The sequence below is a fragment of the Rutidosis leptorrhynchoides genome, chromosome 2 (genome assembly GCF_046630445.1).
Source record: "Rutidosis leptorrhynchoides isolate AG116_Rl617_1_P2 chromosome 2, CSIRO_AGI_Rlap_v1, whole genome shotgun sequence".
NCBI classification, from domain to species: domain Eukaryota; kingdom Viridiplantae; phylum Streptophyta; class Magnoliopsida; order Asterales; family Asteraceae; genus Rutidosis; species Rutidosis leptorrhynchoides.
This window is the reverse complement of record NC_092334.1, coordinates 622,612,033-622,622,423: the sequence shown is the minus strand read 5'-3', so window position 1 is coordinate 622,622,423 and position 10,391 is coordinate 622,612,033. Positions and strand designations below refer to the sequence as shown.

Below are 10,391 nucleotides of genomic sequence, written 5' to 3'. Positions count from 1 at the left end.
TAATATATTTATTAAAAATATTATGGAAATATTACTGTTAACATAAAAGTATTATTTTTTAACATTTAGTATATTTATAAATACATAATATGTTTATTTGATAATAAATAAATTGCGAAATCATTTATTATAATAAAATTTTGTAAAAATATTTTAAAACTATAAAATTTGTTATATTTAAATGTATGTAAACGATTATAATTTTGTAAAGATTTTTGGAAGTCTTTTTGAGTCAAACGAATTTTTATTAACCTTTGCATATTAGTCTCGAGCATTAGGATTGTGGTACACTGTAAATTGACTTTATTAGTTAATTAGATATTAATCAATATATAAATATATAATTAATTAGGTTCGTGAATCGAAGGCCAACCTTATAAGTTACCAATGATGTTATATGTATTTTTACTACAAAATACATTAGGTGAGTATATAGTTCCCTTTTTAACTCTAAATATTTTGGGCTGAGAATACATGCGCTGTTTTTATAAATGATTTACGTTATGGACACAAGTGATCAAAAATAAATTCTACGTGGAGTTGTACCATGGCATATCTCTTTATACTTGGTAACTGATAATTACGTGAGGAGCGTAAACGCGAATCCTGTTGATAGATCTATCGGGCTGACATCCCCAACCGGGCTGGACGACCAGCATTTAACGGTTGCACAGTACTTCGTTCTCGTTACTACACTTGGTACGGTGTAGGGTTTATTTAAGAGTATGCTGCTGTGACTTTTAGTTAAGTATGGTTACCAAGTGCTCAACGTCTTTTCTATACACGTGAAGTGTATTATGTATAAATATGAAATCTTGTGGTCCATTGTTATAATGCTGCTAGCATCAAACCTATATATCTCACCAACTTTATGTTGACATTTTAAAGCATGTTATTCTCAGGTACGAATTAAGTCTTCCGCTGTGCATTAGCTCGTGTTAAGGACATTACTTGGAGTCGATCATCGCAATGGGACCAAATGTTGATGACTTTGTCCAGGAGGATTAGGACGGGTTGTTAAACAGGATTCGTTTGGTCTCAATATAATTGAGTACTGTTTGGCTCCAATAACCCGGTCCACGTACAAATCCAACTATTACTACGAACCAGAAAATTTCGATGTCTATCAATTTAACCACTTAAAATAATTTTTCGTTAAAGTTTAAAGAAATTTAGAGAGAAGAAATAGAAAAATTCTATGTCCTAAAAACTAGAATGTCGAGAAATAAGAAAGAAAAAGAGCGCGTCGAAAAATGTCGAAAAATAAAAAGTCAAAAAATAAAAATAAGAATGTAGCGCGTCGAAACTTAAAAAGGAACTAAAAATTAAAAATTAAAAGTTGCGTCTAAAAATATTAAAGCTTAAAAGAAATTCTATATCCCAAATGGCAATAACTTAAAAAGGTACTAAAATATAAAAACGGCGTCGCAAAATTCTAAAGCACTTAAATCATAGTCTAAAGAAAAAGCACTTAAGGGATTTTACGGCAAAGCCTAAAAATCTAGAAGTAAAAATAACTACGGCAAAAACTATAACTTAAAACTAAATACGAGCGAAAAATACAAATATTACGCTAAAACGAATAAAAAGGTTACAAAATATAAAAATAATCTTAAAGTTGTAAAAAGTACAATTTTTATAAAAATATGATTAAATAAACTAAATACCGATTAATCGGTATAATAACCATCCTCACTACGATCAGTAACTTGAGGAAGATTGTCCCAAATGTGTTTCGTATACAACACGACATTTGTCGAGTTGATTATTGTTGTTCCGAGTAGCCACGCCCATTTATCGTTATCCTCGAGCCACTCGAAAACCTTCTTTTCTTCATTCCAATACGCAAAATGCGAAGCCTCGTTGCAATCAGGGGTTCGCCTTAAATGATCGAACAAATTGCTAACGTAAAGGTCAGTAACCGCCACGTCCAACGTATCCACCGTGCCACCGTCGTAACAGTCCATGTCTTCAGAAAATAACCCGCCGGCGTGAACCTCGAACGTAACCGTGTTTGTGATAACCATTTTTGTGTAAAAATTGAGAGTGACAATTGTATGTGTGAGGTAATTTGAGAGTGAAATGATATGATTTTAGTTAAGTAATGTTGTGTGTGTGTGTGTGTATGTGTGTGTGTGTGTATATATATATATATATATATATATATATATATATATATGAAATGGGTTGGAAAAAAAGAAGAAAAAAAACATCAAATGGGTCAATTTTAAAATTCAAAATTCGAACTAGGGCCCACAAACTCGTCTGTTACAATCGTTGCAGGCTACACGCACTATGCCTTTCATGACTTGCTGACGATGGTGGTTAAATTGGTGGCGGCCGTTAACGGCCCGGGTAACTAACCACTGCGTGTGGCCTTAGTCTTAACGTAAAAAAAGAAAAAACATGTATGATGTGTGCGAGGTGTACTAGGAAATAGTATTATTTTTATAACGAAATACTATTAAATATGATACAATTTTACACAAGATATTTATTTATTTATTTATAGAATGGATATACCTAAACCTTGCTACAACACTTATAGGCAGTGTACCTAATCGTACAGTAGTGTAGTTTTTAGTAAGTCCGGTTCGTTCCACAGGGATACACTTAAACAAGCTTAACGCTATATTAGTTTTAATTTATAAAAAAAAACAAATATATATATATAAGTAATATTATTATTATAAAAAGGGGGGTTTTTGCCGTTTAATGACCGGTTTGTCGATTTTTAAAACTTTAGTCGCGGTTAAAACCTAATGTAAAATATTAAATAAATAAAAGACTTAATTTAAAGCGTAAAATAAATAACGATAATGAAATTGCGATAAATAAAAGTGCGATAATTAAAAAGTACGATAATTAAAAGTGCAATTAAATACAATGACAATAAATAAAAGTGCGATAATTAGAAGTGCAATTAAATATGAAAATAAAAGAATTATGCTTATTTAAACTTTCATAATCATGATGTTTGACGTGTTGATTTTAGTTTATTCCCATGGGTTAATTTTCCTTTGTCCTGGATTATTTAATATGCCCGTCTGGTTTTTGTCCATAACAGTCCATCAGTCATAAATATAAAGTGAGAGTGTCCTCGTCAAATTATCCTTATATCCGAAGTCAAATATTCCAACTAATTGGGGACTTAAACTGTAACAAGGTCTTAATACTTTGTTTAATAATTACACCAGGATATCGACTGCGTGTAATCCAAGATTTTAATACTTTATTATCAATTATGCCAAGTGTCCTTGTACATAATTTCGCCCCTGATTTAATAATTCCATAGACTATTAATCCATTCCCGTGTCCGGTTAAATGAACGATTATTCGTACATATAAATATCCCGCCCATCGTGTCCGATCGAGTGTATGTGGTTATTTATAGGTACGTCCAATTGTAAATCTTCATATTAAATTAACAAACTATCATTTAATGAAATAAATATAAAGCCCATTAATTTCCCATAGTCTAATTTTCACAAGTGTCGTTCTTTTGTCCAAACCCCAATTATGGTACAAAGCCCAATTACCCAATTTTAAATATTTTAGCCCAACATCATGATTACTTCGGTATTAAATAAGCATAATAATAACTTAGCTATGAGACATTAAATTAAAAATAACATTAATCATAACTTACAGTGATTAAAAATAGCGTAGCGTTACACGGACAGAATTTCGACTTACACCCTTACAACATTAGCTAACATACCCTTATTATTAGAATTAAAATTAAAATTAAAATTATAATATATATATATATATATATATATATATATATATATATATATATATATATATATATATATATATATATATATATATATATATATATATATATGTTTACGTATGAAGGAAAAAGAAAAAGATGTGTTTATTTTGGCCAAAACACGTTGAATTTATAGGACTGGGCTGGATTTTTCAGCCATGCGATCGCATGGAATTAACTCTTCCAGGCCATGCGATCGCATGGCCAGCTGGTGAAGTTCACATGCCTTTGTTTTCTTGCTTGCCGACGTTTATAAATAATAATATAATATATAAATAATTATAAGAATTATTTAAATATTATATTTTATTTATGTGCATAGTTAACTTGTAATTTTTAGTCCATTGCGTCGAGCGTTGAGAGTTGACTTTGGTCCCGGTTCCTGTTTTTCGAACGTCCTTGTGTACAATTTAATATCTTGTACTTTGCGTTTTGCGTCTTGTACTTTTGTAATTTTGAGACGTTTCTCATCAATAATTGGAACCACTTTGATTGTACTTTGTACTTTGGAGCTTTTTGGTCGTTTGCGTCTTCAATTCGTCGAATCTGTCTTTTATCTTCACCTCTTATTATTTAAACGGATATCACTTGTAAATAGAACAATTGCAACAAAAAGCTTGTCTTTCTTGAGGAATAATGCTATGAAATATATGTTCGTTTTTAGCATTATCAATGTAATTGGGTCGGGTCGATTTATCCATTCGGTTTTTACAATATAACCGCATTTTTGAGCCAATCATCTTGCTCCCTCGCTTATGCTATTTGGAAATATATATATATTAAATATAATTACATGTAGCCCTTATATATATATATATATATATATATATATATATATATATATATATATATATATATATATATACTAGCTTAAGACCCGCGAATTCGCGGGATTTTTTTAAAGACTTATCAAAAATTGAATTGTTAGAAGTTAGAACAATTACATTCTCTTTTTTAACTATTGTAGCTTGCAACTCCTTATGGGTCGTTTTTACCCGCAAAGTACTCATATTCTATCTTCTAAAGTAAATTCCTTTAACTCTTGTAAAATAATATAACATACTAATATTAATTACCAATGGCAGGAGAGGGCTCTGGTCACCCCACAAATTTATGTACTATATAGCAATTTTCTTAGAAAAAATTATGCCATTCGTACTTGTGGTTTGTTTACATTTTAATGACAAAATCTTAACTTTATTTTTTGCATCGTTGGTATTTATGTTTTATTTAAGTTTCGTGGTTGGTACCCCATAATAACATCCGTTATGGGCCCAAGACTCTTATGAACATCAAGTACCTGCACAAAAATGCTTGGTAATATCAGCAATTGGTCAACTCAAGAGAAATGCTACTAAACACTAATTAATTGGATATGGTGTGGAAACTTATCTCATATCATATATTTAAGTCTAATCATCCAACCAATATTTAATTTCAAAAATTTTTACCATCCGTTTACACGCTTAATTTCAAAAATTTTTACCATCCGTTTACACGCTTAATAAGAATTGAAGATGTGACTTATATTATAATTCACAAATTAACTGTGTAAGCTCAAAATACATCATAAAAATTTTAAAAAAACCTACCAAAAGTATAATTGGCAGTCAATCTAAGTTACACGTATACTTGGCAATTGAGACCCAACCACTCGAATTCGGGTCAAATAGGTCAAGCTTTCGGATCAAATGGGTCTTGAGAAAAATTAGGCCTAACAATGTAAATCAAAACTTAAAAAAAGATTTAAATGGGTTTCTTTCCAGCCTATTGACTCATATACAAAAAATGAATGAACGGGTCTAATGGGTATCAATACTCAAAGATCAATAAATAGAAATAGGTCTAATGGGTTTTGTGAATGGGTCAAATGGATCGAGCATAAAAAGTTTCATTCGTCAAAAATTTATAAAGCATTCATGTTTATATCATTTATTATGTACATTAATGTTTCTCATGTATATTTAATGAATAATAATAACTAAAATAAAGTAATAAATGTAAAAAAGCGATGTAACCCGTTTGACCCATTTGACCCAATTGACCTGTGACTCTTTTTGACCCGTTACTCAAACCGACCCAACCTTACCCATTTTGACCAGTTTGAAAAATTGACCCGTTTGACCTATGACCCATTTCAACCAAAAACCATTTTGACCCGTTATCCAAACTAACTCAATCTGACCCGTTTGTTAGGCATACTTACACGTAACACTTACCTCTTGGATAGGAGTCACGTCATTATTGTAACAATAAGTCAATAAGTCAGTAACGAAATGAAATTTCAGCATCACTATTATCTGACCCGTATCTTTACACATGTAATCTAATTTTATACTCGAATAATTAATTAAAAGAAGCTCTAAAATAAGTCAGTGAACTTTAAATCACAAATACATCCTAAATCATTTTATTTAATTAGACTTTCAAAAGAATATAGTTTTGCATTTGTATTGATCACACTAAAACTTTATATGTAACGATAACAGTTATAGCAAAATGTGTAATGGGTCAATTTAACATAAGATGACCCATGTAACCAACTCGCTCATCTGTTCAACTGCCATGTATGGTAATGACATAGATAAAACAATGACTTACCAATATGAAAGGGACAAATAGTCTATTGTCCTTTTGCACAGCTACTTCGATGTGCATTTCATCAATTTGACTGAGATCTTCACTTTTAGGTGTTGTTGCTATATAACTCGTTCACCTTCAGAAGTTTTCAGAAATTCATTGATGGGAAATGACTGTAACAGCAAAACAAAACCCGGTCAACTTATACAGAGTAATTTACAATCTTAAAAGGCGCTTTCCATGCCAAATGTCGAAATACAATCTACTGATGCAATCATCGATTCCTTTCAAAAAACCGAACGTGCAATTTAAACTTCATTAGTGAAAATGCTCATGTCACATCGAATATAAAGATGCATTATTCCTATCTACAAAATTACCACCCATAAATTATTATATGCAAGGTAAAATACTATTGCGTACCTTCTTAGCTCGCTTTTCTTTTTTGTCAAATCTCCTTACATTATTCTTTATCGGAAACTCCACAAAATCACGCCAGTTAGTTACTTCATAAAATATATATAGCCTTTGTAGTTTAAGGATCAAGGATCACATCTAACAACACAAGTCGTCACCAGAAAGCAAACATTTCACCATTGGCTTTCTTGGTCGAGAGTTGGTACATGGCTGCAATGTCTATGTCACTCATTATTTGGACATCACATCAGCGCTACATTAGCACCAACATTGAAGGACTGACCCAAGACTGAACCATGCATATCCACATCAACACTAAAATTTGTGGTAGTTGTAAAAAGATCACATACCTTCAAATTCAAAGACCAATTGGCAATTTTTAAGTGCAACACCGTCCTTTAAAATTTTTATTATATTTTGCATTCTAATTCAATATATTCCACTTTTTCAGACGAATCAGCTTTAATCTGCTTGCAATAATCAAGATAAAATGAATATGCAAGTCAAACAACACAAATTCATAAATTTCAAGGAATAGGTTTTTAACCTCTGGTTCAAAGAATTTGATCCCTTAAAAATAGCATGTATCTTTTGTTAGCAGGTAACTGTAAGCGAATCCGAAAATAAAATAAAACGAACATTGAAAAAATTACTTGACTGTATTTGGCCCGATTAGGAGTATCTCCTTATTTTAGTTAACCCGTGATGACTGAAACCGTATTAATCACTTTTTAACTCCTTTGAAGTAATCAGGTAGTGGCGTGCTTACTTTCGTGATATCTCCAACAACCTGAAAAGTTTAAGTTTTGATAATGCTAACATGGCATCCTAAAAGCAGTAAAATGTTGATGTGGACAAAATAGTTAATAAATATATTGTATTATTTTTGATATGTGAACTCACCAAGTCAACATCAGGGCCTAGCATCTTTCTTGCTTTGTCTTCATTTTTCACCTGTGAGCAGTAAGATATGAGTTCAAAACTTTGAATAAACAGATGAAAAAAAAGATCACGTAGGATATGATTTATAAGCAAATGTACCAAAACTCAAATGGGCAACCCTTTCTACTGCAAGATAAAACTACTCTGCTACCAACACCAGCAGTTTAACTTACTTCAATTTAAGCTTGAATCGATCAATAGAGCTCATGTTGTCGTTTTAGCACACACAAAAAGACATTCGCTGCAATGAGATTCAATAAACCCTTAGGTCAGATGATATCGCACTCAAACAATCGAATCTTAATTGTCCAAATACAATTCTTCCCGATTAAGAGTCTTGTTTAATTGATTTCGAAAATCAAAAGATATCTTCTTGTGCCTTTACCGTGTGCCTACTGAACGTAGATGAATGAATGAATTGATTTTCGTTCTTGAAGATTGGCTTGTGTTCTTCAGAGGAGATTAGGGTTTTTTTTTTATGTAACTGTATAGTGAATGATTTGAAAATTAAAGAACCCCTATTTTTTCTATTGATACCGTACTTTTTTCATGAAGGCTAATTTAGTCAAATTAGTGTTAATCATTGAGATTATGAGGTCATAATCATGATGTGGAGATTTTAAGGGTGTAGATTAAAGGGAATTTTAAGAATGAAAGGCTAGGATTAGCTGATAGAAATTTAGATGATGTATTTTTGTGTTTGTTATTATATATAGTGTATATGTATATGTATATGTATATGTATATATATATATATATATATATATATATATATATATATATATATATATATAAAATTATAATTACATGTAATCTAGCATATTTTATTATTGATAGAATGCTAGTCAAAGATAAGTATAGCTACATAACTTTAAACGAAGTCGACGTCCAATTGTACTTTTTTCAGGTTATAAGTCGTTTAGATTTTTATTTAGGAGATATTTTTCAGAGAAAGCAACTCTAAAAGATTCAATCATCGATAAAATGATGGTCAAAAGATGAGAGAAAACGTAACCAAATCATTTATAAAATCTTGAAAACGTAACCATATCAATCATTTAAATAGTTTTGTTCTTTTATTAGTTTAGTAATAATAAACTAAAAAATTAAAAGAGGGCATTGTAATATGGTGGTAACCAAAGTGAGGGGTCATAGACACGAAAGAAAAAAGGTTAATGATTAATTATATATGAACTTTTATTTATGTTGCTTTTTTTTTTCAATCCCATTTTGCTTCAAAAGTGTAATAGTGCTTGGTATAGATTACAAATAATGGCTAATTAATCAAATTGCCAACAATAATACAATGTGCATACGTCTCTAGTGTGATGCTTTTGATAGCAAAGGCATTTTGGTACATCGTAGATGACATTATACATAATATAGTCTCTCTCTTCTAGTAGCATATGTTTAGCTATTGTCGTAATTGTCATTGGAAAAAAGTATTTCATATGCCACTTACAATGATTATTAATAAGGTTTTCACTCTAGACAAGATGATGATTGTTTTTACTTACAAATACGCACTTTGGCTTGTCCATAACCGTTTTTGACCTTTTGTTGATCACTTGTAGATATATTTTTAGTGAAAATTGAATTTGAGACCTCTTGTCACGATATTATGATATCAACTAGTAAATTATCTTGAAAAGTTGATTCATATGCCATTTACAATGAGATAGAATGTGTATCTTGTTGTAGCAAACGAAGTATTGAAAATGATGACTATACAAAGTGACGGATTTAGTAATTTTTAGATAAACAATTATTTCTCTTTCACCGAAAGGGATGCGACAATCATGAAAGAAATAGGGTATAAAACCTTTAATATCAATATCAATACAATAAAAAATTCGATCGTCTCTAGTCGTTCTACAATGGATCCGTATGCATTGTTCAATAATTTTCATACAGTTTTATAGTCTCCGAATTGTGAGTGGAAACATGTTTAGCTCTTTTTGTGATGGTAACGAAAAAGAGGACGATAAAAAAGATATCTTCCTAGATGTGTAAAGTGTAGATTCTAGACTAGGTTTCGTAATATAAGCCAAATAATATAGTGCGAAAAGATCATGTTGGAAAGATGATTTAGCAACAACTAAAAACCCCGGAAAGACAATTCTATATATCATGTCAACACAATCCCATTAAGCAGCAAGCTAATCAACTTGAAATAATAATTAAATTCACCTTTTCTAAAGGTAAAGGTAAAACATAAACTCGCGTAGGTATTTACCTGGAAAAACGAGCCTAGACAAGGTTAAGCTTGATTCATTTATATTTTAAAAAAAAAGTGGGAGATAAGCCCGTTTCGAACCATATATGAAGTTTAAGCTAAGTTTGGTAATATACAAAATCGTGTTTGAGTTGTGCTCGGCTCATTTATCACATCATATGATTTATTTTTCTGTAACTAATTTATTAATTATAATCATTAATAGTATTTATTCATTTTACTTTGTAGTTTTTAAGCAAATGTAATAAACAAGTGTAATAAGATGCACTACTATTATCTATAGTATATTAGACCATTCTTATTGCAGCGTGAAGGCTCCGGCATCAACACCACCGCGCCTCCATCGCGCCCATGTGCAGCGTGATGGAGGGGAAAATGGCTCGGCGCGATGACTCCATCACGGGAGAAGCATGGTTCATTTATCGAATGGAATTTGGC

At 31.1% G+C, this 10,391-nt stretch overlaps 1 long non-coding RNA gene across 3 annotated transcripts; it reads right to left on the bottom strand.

Moving 5' to 3' along the window:
* Nucleotides 1-4,900: 4,900 nt before the first annotated feature.
* Nucleotides 4,901-7,874, bottom strand: LOC139893575 (uncharacterized). Of its 3 annotated transcripts, none has more exons than XR_011774613.1 (6): nt 7,817-7,874; nt 7,679-7,729; nt 7,323-7,565; nt 6,782-7,242; nt 6,380-6,531; nt 4,901-5,078 (listed from the first exon to the last, which is right to left on the bottom strand). It is a non-coding gene; the product is annotated as an uncharacterized lncRNA (long non-coding RNA). The 3 variants fall into 3 exon arrangements; XR_011774614.1 differs by having other exon boundaries at nt 7,429-7,565; XR_011774612.1 differs by having other exon boundaries at nt 6,782-7,565.
* Between the last annotated feature and the right edge of the window lie 2,517 nt (nt 7,875-10,391).